The sequence below is a fragment of the Dermacentor andersoni genome, chromosome 9 (assembly GCF_023375885.2).
Source record: "Dermacentor andersoni chromosome 9, qqDerAnde1_hic_scaffold, whole genome shotgun sequence".
Lineage (NCBI taxonomy): Eukaryota > Metazoa > Arthropoda > Arachnida > Ixodida > Ixodidae > Dermacentor > Dermacentor andersoni.
In genome coordinates, this window is record NC_092822.1 from 105,077,320 (window position 1) to 105,092,289 (window position 14,970).

Genomic DNA, 14,970 nt, shown 5'->3' on the forward strand with positions numbered 1-14,970 from the left:
CATGTGCAATGTTTTCATATTGGTCTGTTCGAACTTTTTATAGGAGTGTGGCGCCCTCTCTCTGTGGGCCTCTGATTCAAAGCAGGCAGTAGCATCGGGCACAGCATGGCTTCTGAGATCACAAGTGCAGCTGGCAGACCCCTTTCTTTGCAGGTGATGAATTGTGCCACCTGTTTAGTCGCTATTTTCTCAGCAATCTCTTATGATAAAAAACCTTGCAGCAGATACAAAAGTTCGAATCTATATATAGCAATGCTTTGTGTGAGCACATACACAGTTGAAATGGCAGTTTGTGTTTTGAATGTGCCCAAAAATTGGTACGGAAGGCTTTATTCAGGCATTTAGAGAGGCTAATGCAATGCTGCTGCAGATGCGCGAAGGTGAGCTCTCAGGTTGTCTTTTCCCACATGGCCGGCGCCGCGGAGGCGAGCGCCATCTGGTGGTGTTGCAAGGAACCCAATGGCACGCATGCTTCGCTGTGATTGGTTGGCCTATTCGGCAAGAGAACAGTCGGGCCGTAGCACCCACATCACGACACGCGGCGAGGTTTGCAACGGAAAGCTTCACTTTTAAAAAACATGTAAAGTTTTTTGGAAGGGCAACATGACAATCTAGATAGATTCACTTCATGCCTTTATTGTTCCTTTAGTGGGATAGGAATTGAAACCAAGGGCCATTCATTATGCATCAAGGTCAATGAGTACTGCCAGGAGCAGGATTTGTCTGCCGTGGCACCTGTGTGTTGAATTTGCTATCTGACAAGCTCTAGCCACTTCAGACATTTGTAGTTGGGTAATGCCATGTACCGTATTTATTTGATTGTAAGGTAAAGTTGCAGCAGGATCACCCAAGAAAAATAACTTGGGTATACACACTCTTATAAGGCAGTATAGAGTAGCTGATAGACTATTCATACTCTGTGGGTAGCCTGAAATACTGGATTACTAACACAACCAAAATGTAAAATGGGAACCATGAAATATAGGCGGAGGGAGCTTCAACAGGCGGAGGCACGTAGAGGGTGGGATTCTTTTAGAGATAACAAAACTGGATTGGCGAGAACTATCTCGTGAAGTAAGGCAGCAGGTGCTGTGATGCCATGAAGCCGTACTGTAAGGCTATAATCGCGCTGCCATAAAGGCACGCCTCAAGACAAAATTCGCAAATAATGTGCACTCCTCTTTTACTGTTACATTATTCAAATTCTTGGTGAGGGTTACAGGTGCAAAAATATGGTACTGTCTCACCTGCCATATTAGTTGGTACATTTGCACTTCCGTTTAAAATCCGGATCGCTGGAAATGTGGTGCTGCAGCCATCGCATCGGAACAGTAACTGAATCTGTCAGCCTCACATTTAAGGCGGATGGTAATTTCCAGGCTAACAATTCTGAGAAAAACGTCGCCTTTTATTTGAATAAATATGGTAACGCCTGTAATGAGATGGGCATTAATTATATTTAAAAAATGGTCACTCATTGGAATTTGGCAACGCTACAGCTGGAAGTAGCCATTCCTTCTTCATTTTTTGTGTTGTGCAGTTAATAAAACCATTAGATAGAAATGTCTGACAGTAAAGGAGCTGTACTGAAAACACTGGTCAAACAATGAAGTAAGTAGTCTTGCAAGCAATGACAATACGAAATGAAATGAATGTTAAAGGTGCTCGCCGTCCTAGTCAAGGCATATAAAAAGTGATTGATTTTAGTTATGAGGAAGTGTAAAATTTAAATTGGCTTGCAGAGGCACCCGTGGAGAGCAATATCGTTTGTTTCATCAAATACTTGAGTAATTCTTAAAAGGCCAACCACAACAAAATTTTAGACTGAGTAAAACACTTGATTTAAGATAGTGTATGTATAGGAGAGCCTCCTTGCATTAGTTGACATTTGAAATAAAAGTGGAACTCTCATAAAATGCTCTCAAAAATAGCTGTTTTTGGTATTGAAACTGAAAAATCCGCCACCATTACCATTCACCGGAAGTGGTGCATAACCTAGGGTGTGCAGCTCCTCGGCACGACTGTCAAGACGAGGCGGCACACTGAAAAATCTCTGAGCTGGCCTGCTGGGACTTGCGTCGTAGCAACAACAACCAGGTACATACATCGTCAGCATGGCTGCTGTGTAAAGGTTGCTAGCAACAAAACTGCATTTACCAGCCCTGAGGCTTTGCTAAGGTTGCTTACCAAGACTACCCACTTATAGCAAATTTAGCCAGAGTGAAATCTGGTCACGGTTGGCCTTTAAAGGCTGTGCAACAGAGCGAAGAGCTCTTTTTCGTCAGTGCATTAGGAAACAGTGAGGTCTCAAATAATTAACAAAAATTCAGTTTCTTAAGGCCAGTTCAGAGCTCGGGGCATGTCTGCTTGGTAGGTGTCTTGAGACTTGAACCTGTTATAAAATATGCGCCTGTACACTCATTTATGTGCATTACTGTTCCTATACATTTCTTCTTTTTCAGGAAGCCTTCTTAGTTGTCTTAATTCTTAATTTATTTTGCCTTTTTTTTTTTCCTAATGAGTAGTGCTCAAGAAGGTGCAATCGGCTGCCCTACAAGTCGTGGCTGTGGCAGGCCTGTTTGAAAAAAAAATGCAATAAAGAAATTATAAATGCTTTACAAGAGAAAACTAAACACCAGTGTATGGCATGGTCAATTTCGCAGCGAAGCTGTTAGCCTCGAGTTGGTCGGCATTTTTCGTGCCCGCATCGGTTAACAAAAATGTGGGCCAATCTTGGCAGTAGTGCAGGGCCGCAAGCACTGGCTCGTACCCCCGTAAGGCGGAGGCTTGAAGTACTGAGCAAAGTGAAACAAACTGTGCATACCTTCTTTGGAATCACACGTACAACATGCAGAACAGCATACGTTTCAATAAAGAACTAGCACAAAAGCATCCGTACCACATAATTGATCATGAGGTGCTCCTGATAACAATGCAAAGCATGTAGCACTCCCTGCAATGCTCCCCCTGCCACAGCAATGGCAGCCTACGATGTGGGGAGGGACATCCCTAGCCTTTTCTATATAGAAAAACAAGCCTAGCAACTGATTTCAATGTTGTTGCAGCACAATATTACCATTACTATAATTACTCTTAAGTTACCATTACACTAAAGCAATAAAGCATTGCATACCCCTCTCAGCAGTTGTAGTTTTTCAACAGCTTCGCTGGACATCCACTTTCGCAGGGCTGGGATGGTGCGGCACTTTTTTTACTATAATCTCGAAACTTCTGGTTATGTCAAAATTTTTGCTAAGTGCACATGCCTTGAGTACTTCACAGTTTTGAGTTCTGCACTGGCAACCATGTGTTGTAAGGGCAGAACTAATTTGCTGCCATTAAGATAGCCTAATAATCTTTAGTTGCACTACGCAGAATACTTATAGTGTCTTCAGGTGATCATTTCAGAGCGCTCTAGGCTGTTCTCGCAAGCCGCGTGTCTTTGGCTGGTCAAGAGAGATTGCGTGCGTTGCATTCAGCTGGTTATTTTCAGTCACTCTCCTCCCTTGGACGCTGTCAGGCACACCGAGCGCTGTTAAGATTGAGGGAATTTCCCATCACATGATGAAGAAAAAGGGTCCCTCTTTCCACAAAGTGAATCCATATTTCGCATGAGCATACCTTCTCTCTGTTCTGCCGTCATTTTTAATCTAAATAATATCTTACTGTTTATCTAATTGTTATTTTGAGTGAGCATACTTTACATTTCTGTCGTCATCGATTATCTCTTATTGTCTATCTAATTGTTCTTTCCAAGTGGCGGTAAGAAAGAACTGATTACGTGCCTCTCCGAGTGCCGAGTTATGTTGAGGGCCGAAGCCATCCACTCTGCGCAACGCCACCTGTGCGAGTGGTCATCATGCCAGCTGGACCGCTGACCCCATTCTTGGCCCTGTGCCAACTTCCGAGCTTCATACACCCGCATTGCGAATCTTCAAAGTGGGAGAATATACGCTCACGTAAAACACAGGGTTGTGGTATTGGGGCTGCTGCTGACAGTTTACCATTATCCAGGCCACTACATGCTGCCGTCTCAAGAAGCGTTCGTTCCATCCGCCATTTTTCCTGGCAGCATCAGGAGCTTCTTCTAGGCTCACTCGATTGCTTGCGCAGTGCTAGCAGTTGAATGCACTCGTAGCTAGGCTTCGACAATTACAGTATTTTGGTGTAGTCGCATAGTTTCACCTTGGCCATTTTTTCTTCAGAAAACAAGTCACATGCAGTGCTGCCAAACGCTTCAGCTAGTTTTCACCAAACTTGAATAAAAGATCTCCTAGATTTCCCCAGATTTCTGCGCATGTGGTGGTTAATGAGTTTGTCCATATCATTTCTGGAAAGATACATTTATCTTTTTACTATGAAAATAGACAACAAATTTTACAGTATAAATTTATTTCTAAGCTTGTAATGACATCGCTGCACTCAAGCTGAAATGATGTTGCAGTGCATGTTGTTGTGCTAACAGTAATGCCTCCTGCTCGAGGGGCCATATTTACAGAAGACGACGTCGGCACATTTATACCTTGTTGTTGTCCAAACTTGTTCTGCATGTAGAAAAAAGTGGCAAGGTTACACGGAATCTTATTTGAATTATAAGGAAGATGGTTGTTGCTGCACCTCCCATAAAGAATGTAACTTTTTTAAAACAATGCCACTTCATGACACTAATGTTAAAGGGTGTGATTTTATTTTTATTTTTTTTTTTGCATGCCGTGTACTGGCATGGCTCCACCAGACTTGTTTTGCATACATGTAATTTGCAATGAAGCTGCCCAGGTTGGGCTGCAGTATGCACAAATAAAATTAATGAATTAGAGAATTAGTTATTGCAGAAAAATTTAATAATCAAGCTCTTCCAAGCAAGGCAACCAGCACTCGTGTAGGCTTCTGAGAACATGCCGGTTGCAAAAAGCACAAAACAACCACTTTATTTCGATCAATAAAAAATAACCTAAAAAATCTGGTTCATATTTACATTAACAATTCACTTGGTGCATTATATTTTCATACACATTTAATTAGGAGGTTGCATTTGTTAACATTAAAATGGGATTAAAAAGAGGTCATCATTGATTTAAATCCTGTATGTGTGCCAAGTGATTATCACAGTGCTTTTCATTTGGGATTCTCCTTGCTGGTGATGGTGACAGAGCTAAATGAATGCTGCATTGAAGGCTTCCTGTGGGTTTGAGCATGAGCAAGGAGTCTCAAACGCATAAGCACACAACTTATTTTTTTTATGAATGTTTGAGTATGACAAACTGATATATAACAAGTGACTTGGCAAGAACGACAAACCCATAACTGCTTGCGTTCAGTGGAACTTGTTCATTCTGGTCACAACAAAATGGCAGCATAACCTTGCCTACGAAGTTCTTTACAAGAGATAGGATTAAAGGCTTGTTTCTACCAGTTGCCTTGCGACCGCTATACTTTTTTCTTTTTCCTGCCGAGTTTTTCTCACATTTTGATTCGGCGGACATTGCATACTCCATAGAAGCTCGTTCTTCGCCATCGCTTTCATTTCGCTCAATGTTTCATAAATTCCTTCATCTGTCAACATGCGAACAGACCTCCCACACTGGCTCGCCACGCCTGCCTTGTCAAGACAGAACAACAGAACACCAAGGCACGTGCTTCACCTGCTGGCAGAAATTTAACCTATTACCACTCTATACGTGACACATACAGGTGTGCAATATTCTTTTTTGCATTAGTTGCTTAAGGAGAGGCAGGGAGCGCACTGAAAATGCAAGAATGAGTACACTTGGGAGAAGCTGGAGTTGAGCAAGGGTGGGCCCAGCAAGGGTGGGCCCGGTCGTGGAAGAGTGAAAGGGACACCACAACACTAAAGCAAAGCTGTCAAGGGGAGTTTGCAGCTGTTTTTGTGCAGCGAGAGTTGGCGTGCAGTGACATGGTTGATATCCATCGGCAATGCAACCTGCGCAGGAGTTTGCTTTGAAACTTAATTATCTATGGTTATAAAAGAAAAAGTTGGCTTATGTACACCACACAAATACATAACACCATTTGTTTTTCTTTTGTTTTTGTTTTTCTTAGCTTGTAATTTCTCGTGTTGTGTTTTACTGGCTCCACGTTAGAGGTCAGCTAGGTTTCAACCAGTTTTCTAGTTAATAATTTTCAAAGTGCACAATGAAATGCATTGGCATTTTAGTTACTATTGTGCTTGTATGCATGAAAGAGTGTTTTCATTAAATGGAAAAACAGTGCATCTTTACCGCAAGTCTGACGGCACATATCTTGAAATTGAAGCCAGCCTTGGAATTCGTCCTATGCCGATTTGCCTTGCGAATTCATCAGTTACAGTTCCTAAATTGGAATAAGTGCCGTAGATTAACTAGTCAAGAAAACTTACTTAGTGAAATTTTGTCACCTAGTCAATTACCCATTTGATTGCTTGATGAAGTAATGTCCAGCTCACCAAGTAATTGAGTTCAAGGATTAGGATTGTACTATCTGTCACAGGAGATCTTTAAAAATTTGGTGCAGCTTAAAGAAAACACGTACGTATGGTATGGCTGCAATTGTAAAGCCGTACGTATATACGTAAGCCTATACGTATGGCTGCAATTGTAAAGAGCAGCCAACAGTGCTGCCTATTTGGGAGTGCCAGAGAGGCCATACGACTAAGGTGCACAGGTGGCATTGGTGATGAATGATCACTAAGAACAGCCACAAGGCATGTACCCCCGTAGCCAGTGACAACCTAAGAAGTCAACAGGAGCTCCACCCACAAAAGTGTAGTGCACTTTATGTCTGAAAAAGAGCTAAGTCTGCTCAAAGTTTAATGACCTTGCTCTGCTTATGTAAATGCTAGGCCAATGGAAAGATAAAAGCTTGTGGTTTCAAGCTAAAATACTACCTTTGGCTGAGCACTGATATCAGGATCACCCATAAAATTTGCCAGGACATTCAGGTTTCAACCTGAAACCACTGACACAAAGATCTGTATGGTGAAAACAGACGTTTTAAACAATCAAAACCGTTTGATGCCGCAGAAATAAGTGGAGCTAATTGGCTGGTGCATCTATGCTAGCTGTTTTTGAGTTGGACAGCACACATATAACCTTCCTATTCTTGGGTTGTCACCGACTATAGCACTTCCAAAGGTTGTGAGAACTCGCTTATACCGTTCCACTGTCTTTGATGTATCAGTTGGGAACATGGTGAGAAAATATTCGCAGTCTGTTGACAATGCTGCCACAAGCATGTGTGCCAAAGGTTGTTCCAACCACAATATCAGATAAAAGATTGCTCGCTCTTTCCTGCAGCTTTCGAGCCCTCATCTATCATGCCCTGTCTATGACTTCATCGACCTGTGCAACAGCCCATAAGGTGCTGGCCATGGGGCGCTTGTTCATGGCCATCAATTACTCTGGAGTGAAAGCTCACGCACACCAGTGATGCGGAACTATCAGCAAATTGACGATCAGTAGTATTATGAAATTTCATGATGAAGCTATCGATGGTATTACGATAGTTTGCTATTTGCAGTACAATAGATAGTTTCGCAATTCTTGTCTAGCACTAAATATTACCACAAGTTTTGCGGTAACTGACCATCAGTTAACTGTCTATAGTACTATCGATATTTTTGCATCACTGATACGCAGCCTTCCAATATTCTATAGCAGACAGGAAACCATTTGTTCGTGCCTCCCACCACTGCTCCTTTGTCATTCTCTGGCACCTTGTTTCGGATGCCAACTTTGGAGGGTTATCACAAGGGCACCATGGAAAGAAGAAAAAGCAAGGGGTCTTTTAAGTGTAACCGAGAATGAAAAGGTTGCCTAAAGAAAACATATGGAAAAGATGGGACGAACGGATGCAGCAAACTCTGGGTGTGTTCCAGTTCAGGCCAGTCTGTTGTAGACAGTCTACGTTGACACCTAAGAAAGCTTTGAGGCCAAGCAATGGAACACATCTGGAACCATTTGGAAGACGTCTCTGCAACATGACGCTGCCTTGCATCAACAAGAAAAAGCTAAGAAAAGCACAAAATATTGCTATATTTTCATACTTTGGGTCCAAGCATGTGAAAAATGCATCGTAGCTTACATTACATGCGTAAGAGAGTGTGACTACGTTTTCTTGTGAGCAGATGACCAAGCGTTCTGCTCAGTCAGCATTTTGTTTAGACTGCAAAATAGCCTTCATGATTTGTTACTTTGATGCTATCTTCATTAAGCTTTTTCTTTTGCCAGTTTCATCACAATTAAAATGAGACTTAATATGGTGCTGTCTCCACTTAGCCACCTATGGCAAGTTTGGAACACAGCGTCAGTTTTGAATTCTTAACCCCTGTTACACTAAAGCTTCTCCGTATGTATTGTAAGAACCAAAGATACAGCAGGTGGCTGTTTGTGAGAGCAATGGTACGTGACGGGGCAAGAATGCAGGAGGACGCTCTCACTACAGAAGCGTACTGTACCCACTTCTGATCGTTCCACACTCCCAGAAAATATTGTTTATGAATTACGTTGAGAAGAAGATACCCATGATTCAATGCATCGCATGCAATAACAGCCCAAATTAACTGGTGTGAGTAAAAAGGAGTCTGTGGAGTATTATGGAGGACTTGGTAGAGGGAACTAAAGAGGGATTATTGTGGCTTCACATCTAACAAATGTGCTCGTCATCCTCCAGACAGCACAAACTGCAAAATGGGTGTCACTTCCAAGAAGGTGGAGCACCGAAGGAAGGCAAGTATGTTGCTCCACAGATGTGAGTAGAGTTTGTGTGCATCATGAACAAACCAACTCTCTTAAAAGTGAGGAGGTTTATGCCACAGCGGCATCAGAGTGAGCTGGAGGCCTGCTACAAGGATGACAAAATGTAACGAGAGAGAAAAATCAGAGTAACTGAGTACATACCTTCTGTTTGAAGAGCATTCGTTACCACATTCTTGACCTGTCGCTGGTTATAGCCAGCTCGGACCCTGTGTCCACCCCTATGGACAATGGCTTTCATCCTTTCCAGAATTAAACATTAAATGGTAATATTTTATGATGTAGCATAATGCTAGATGCAGGTGACACTGCATGTCAAACGTGCAATAAATTTTTTTGCCACAAGTCTTTGGGAAGATTTTTACTTTATGTGAGACATAATGCTGACATTGTCACCCCTGACCAGAAAAAATATAATCCTTAGTGCATTCCAAATGCCAGCAGATGGCGCAGTAATTGGCAACAAAAAGGTTGCATGCAGCTTCCACATGATGCTAAACCCAGTATCCGAGTACTTAGGCAAAAAAAAAAGGCACCCCGTGAGATTGACCTCGTCCACATGCATTGAGGTGCCTATGTGAGCATGTGCCCATGCCATCCTATAACAGTACACATGACAATAAGAACTGACTTAAAAGGGAATTTTATCGCTATGATTTTGTCTCGGAATAGATGCGAACTGCGGCAGCTGTATTTCGGTGACGGTGAAATGCAAAAACACTAACATACCATGCTCTGGGTGCACGTTTAAGAATCGAAGGTCATCAAAATTAATCCAACATCCTTCACTACGGTGTGTTTCCTAATTATATCATAGTTTGGTACCTAAACCACCAGAATTTACTGTTATTATTAATATGGGTAAGAGCTAAAGTTCCAACCTTATGCTAGCATTATGGCAGCTGGACTTCATGCCAAGTTCACTTGCCAAGAACATTGGCATGTGGCTCAAACTGTAGCTTTTCTACTCTTTTTGTCCTGTACGCATTACCTTTATTTTTGCTCGGATAAGCAGTTTTCTACAAATATTTTTATTCCCCTAAGGCTTATTTTGAAGCAGTCAAGAAATGGGACAAAATCTAGCAAATCGGCAGGCATAGAACCTGCTGTTCTTGTGGAATAGACCGTCTGCCTTGCTTCATTAGTGCCATAAAGTAAAACTTGGAACTGCTACGGCAAAACAGGTTCTTTGAAAACTTGCCACACCTTGTCCCGTTGACCTAGGATATCCCAACTATATTTTTCTTTTTGATTACCCCCTTGCAAAAGTTACATTGCAAGCACACCGCAACTAGAAAGAAGCACAATGCAAGGTGCAAAGAGCTTCTCGTACCATGTTGTAGTTGCGCGTCATTCTTTATAGGAGGAAAGAAAAAAATTCAACTAACTTACCCTGCTGTAAATTTATTTACTACAATGGCAGCAGGCTCTCACACTGGACATTGCTATCTGTTCAATAGTAACTTCTTCACAAAGCACACGTCACATTTGCCCGTTTTACTATTACCTGATGCGGCCTCTGAAGCATATCTGCAGATGCCACCGCTTCCTGAATGGGCATAAATGTGAAACGCTTTTAAGACCGATTCTTGAATAGGGTGCGATATGGAAGACGTATACAAATTTTAACATTTGCAAGATAAAGCTATTAAAAAAATTTATTGATCATCGTTATGACCACCTTCCACTCTTCAGGGATCAACGGAACACCCGCCATGGTGGCTTCGAGGCGACGGGATTGGGATCAAATCCAGGTGGCCACATTTTGATGGAGTAGAAAAGCAAAACTAAACCTGTACCGTACATTAAGTGCATTTTAAAGAACCCCAGATGGTCAAAATTCATCCGGAATCTGCCACTATGGCATGCCCCATGATCAAATCATGGTTTTGGCACATATAGCCACAGAACTTAAATACTTTTTTTAATTACCAGCACAAAGTAAACACGGGCAAAGGGCGTGTACAACAGTATGGGTGCCAACTTCCAAGTTTATTCAGAGCAGGAATTCGCTCTTAGGTTCAGCCAAGTCATGTGACCATGGTGAAAATGGACAAATTTGCGCTCTTGCGTAATTTTATCTGCATCCATTTTTGCGTCATTCATTTCCTGAAGTGCGACCTACCAATTAGCTGAAGCCAAAATTCAACTTATCACATATTCTCATTTGCTAACTTTTGATTTATTCTTTCATATTGGTGCCACGTTGAACTTCTGAAGTTTCTGCATTCCCTGTTCAATTCGCCTCATTACTTCCACAAATAGGTGTCGTTCATGTGCGAAATCATTATTTACAAGTCATCAATTTATCTATCATTTTTGCTCGCATAAATGCATTCAACTACAGTTGTTGCTTTTTCTAGAGCTATTTAATACTAGGATAGATTGCAAGGTTCTGTCCAGTACTTACGCTTGAAGAAATGTTTGAATTCTATAAAGTGGTCTCCCTTACTTGCACTTTACGAACACTTTTGTTACTTGTAGTAATCAACAGCCATTGAAGAAGAGATATCTTGAGCTGCTCTGCTTAGATGGGAAGATTGTGCTATTGTCACCACTACTACTAGGAAGAACAAGCAGCACTATCCACCCACTTCCTCATTCCCTCTATTGCACTAATCCTTCTTTTTTGAATATTGCAACTTTCCGTACTCTTTCTCCTCCCCCATTAAGAGAAAAGGAAAGTGAGCTACCTCTTCCATAAACCTGACGACAGCTCAAGGATATAGTCGCTTTTCAAGTCCATTCTTATTACTGACTTGTATGTTACAAACATGAAACCCCGCTTTTTGTTTGAATGCCACTGTTAGATGTCAGAAGCAGCATCTCCATGGACAAAGTAACCATCTCCTCTTGTCTCATATGGTAAACACTCATTTGCATAAACAGAGATGAAGATGCAACATTGCATGGTAGATTGCTGTGTCGACACTGCGTTGTGGATTATCATGTCGTTTCGCAATACTCTAAATGCACTTCACGGTTACTTTTAGTCATCTGTGATGACACAATGGCCTATGTCAAATTAGTGTTGATTTTCTCTAAAACTGGTAACACGAATATGATCAAAATACTTTTGCACAGTTCCACATGCATGTGACATCATATCCAGGGCAACTATGCTTCGTTATCACTCCTCACTGAAATGGTGAGAAGGGTTGAAGGCACTGTGCAATACAATGTACAAGGGGTCTTGGTGGCCAAGTCGTAGAACATCTGCCTTGTATGCGGGAGGGGTCAATCGCCTATGCCGGTGGTTTTCCACATGGGTAGAGGTGCTTCCCGGCCTGGTGCTTGGCTACTTGTGGAGTTCCTCACCTCAACAGGGGCCCTGTAGAGATTGCAAGGTCTCTAGGCACTCCTTGTCCAACCACAGATGGCTTTCTAGCGGAGCATCTGCTGTGGCTGTGGGAGACAGACGAGAGCTGCCACCGGGTACCTACAGCTAAAATAGGTACAACTGTGCTTCTAGCCAGGTACTCAACCATTGTGGGACTTCACTGCTTTGCAGGGACACATGGGTGATGGAAAATTGCCAGCATGGGACTTGCAGACATCCTTTCTCTTTCATGCTCATGAGAGTTTGAATGGGACTTGAAGTGCACAGGGGCTCCTTTGCCAAGTGCAACGCTCCTAAAAAAAAGCCGAGCGCCACATCAGGGGAATCACTTGCACCAATTTTCAACAGATCAGTGGCTGCACGACGGCAGTGTGTATCCAGCCCACAGCCTCCCAAGCCAAAGCAGATCCAAGGAAAGCAGTTGTTGCCTTTGTCAAACACTCCAGCTGAAATCCCATTGTCAAAACAATCCCACTCTAAATCATCCCTTGTTCAATTTAAACCAGTTCAAATTTATTTACCAGACAATGTGCTGGAAGGTCCACTGGGCTAAAAGCTGTGAAATTGGCTTGACAAGGGCCAGGTGACTGTTACATGGCAGCAGCTGTACAAGGTGCATAGGTTGAGATTATAGATATAAAAAAGTTAAAATGAGAATAAGGAGATTACAAAACGTAATAAACGTATTAGCAGATATTAGCAGCAAGAAAATTCTCAATGATAGTTTTGCTACTTACTAAAATTGGGCTAATTAACTTTCTGATTACTAACTTTAGGGCACTTGGTGAAATTGAAGCTGCAGAGTAGTGAAGTCGTGTGCCTCAACCTATTTTTCAAGTAAAGACATCTACGACTGATAATAGTATGGGGACAGACTGCTCTACAGATTATTCACTTTAATGCTGTGGAGTAATGTCATCTCACTATATTTTAAGATTTATTTTGGGGAGTGAGGGTTTGTGGATCCTCATTGCATTTTCTTTTGCGCTGAGTTTTCTCACTTCGCCTGTCCTCTTTTCAAGGTGGCCTAGTTTTCACCCGGCTAGCACAGCAAGAGTGGTGCAAGTTTATGTGTACACCATCCCAGCTTTACAAATGGCCTGTTCGATTCATCAGCAGCAGCAGCAGCAGCAGCCTATTTTATGCCCACTGCAGAACGAAGGTCTTTCCCTGCGATCTCCAATTACCCCTGTCCTGCGCCAACCGATTCCAACTAGCGTCCTCAACTGCGCTTCCCTTCTCTTGGCACCCATTTTGTAACCCCAAATGGTCCACCGGTTATCTTAACCTACGCATTACATGACCTGCCCAGCTCCGTTTTTTGCTCTTAATGTCAGTTGGAATATCAGCTATCCCCGTTTGCTCTCTGACCCAAACCACTCTCTTTCTGTCTCTTAACGTTACGCCTAACATTCTTCATTCCATCGCTCTTTGCACGGTCCTTAATTAACTTGTTCTCAAGCTTCTTTGCCAGTCTCCAAGTTTGTGCCCCATATTCCAGCTTCCAGTCAGGACCTGCCTACCATATGTGCTCCAAGCCATTTTTATTTTCTGTGAATTTACTTCTCATGGTCGGGGTTCCCTGCAAATAATTGATCTAGGTAAACATACCTCTTCACAGACTCTAGAGGCTGGCTGGCAATCCTGAACTCTTGTTCCCTTGCCTGGCTATTGACCATTATCTTTGTCTTTTGCATATTAATCTTCAACCCCACTCTTATACTCTCTCTGTTGAGGTCCTCAATCATTTGTTGTAACTCGTCCCCAGTGTTGCTGAACAGGACAACGTCATCTGCAAATCGAAGGTTGCTGAGATATTCGCTGTTGATCCTCGCTCCTAAGCCTTCCCAGTTTAATAGCTCGAATACTTCCAAGCATGCAGTGAATATCATTGGAGATATTGTGTCTCCTTGTCTGACCCTTTCTTTATAGGTATCTTGTGGAGAAAGAAGGTAGTTGTGGAATCTCTGCAGATATTTTCCAAGATATTTACATAAGTGTCCTGTACTCCTTGGTTACGTAATGCCTCTATGACTGCTGGTATCTCTACTGAATCAAATGCCTTTTCGTAGTCTATGAAAGCCATATAGAGAGGCTGATTGTACTCTTTGGATTTCTCAATAACCTGATTAATGACATGGATGTGATCCATTGTAGAGTATACCTTCCTGAAGCCAGCCTGTTCCCTTAGTTGACTAAAGTCCAGTGTTGCCCTTAATCTATTGGAAATTATCTTGGTGAATATTTTATATAATACTGGGAGTAAGCTAATGGGCCTATAATTTTTCAATCCTTTTAACGTCTCCCTTTTTGTGGATTAGTATAATGTTGGCATTCTTCCAGTTCTCTGGGACCCTTGATGTCGATAGACAGCTTATCTATGGGGCCACCAGTTTTTTCAAGCATTATGTCTCCTCTTTCTTTGATTAGATTGAGTTATTCCATCTTCTCCTGCCACTTTTCCCCGTTTCATATCTTGCAAGGTCCTTCTAACCTCATCGCTAGTTATAGAAGGAGTCCCTGTAACCTGTTCATTACTTCTTCAAATGGAGCTATCGTGGCTCCTCTGACTGTACGGGTCAGTATAGAATTCTTCTGCTGCTTTCACAAGATCTTCGAGATTGCTGATGACATTACCTTGCTCATATTTCAGTGCATACATCTTGCCTTGTCCTATGCCAAGCTTCCTTCTCAATGATTTCATGCTGCATCCATTTTTTACTGCTTCCTCAGTCGTTCTCACATTATAATTTGGAATATCCCTTATTTTCTCCTTGTTGATCAGTTTTGACAGTTCTGCGAATTCTATCTTATCTCTTTAGTTGGGCACTTTCATTCTTTGTTGTTTCTTTATTAGGTCCTTTGTTACTTGGGAGAGCT

The 14,970-nt window shown here is 42.2% G+C and overlaps 1 protein-coding gene across 1 annotated transcript in view; it reads left to right on the top strand.

Annotated features, from left to right (window-relative positions):
* The window catches only part of LOC126527907 (uncharacterized), a 96,484-nt gene that overhangs the window by 60,472 nt on the left and 21,042 nt on the right, over positions 1-14,970 (top strand). The window lies entirely within an intron of this gene.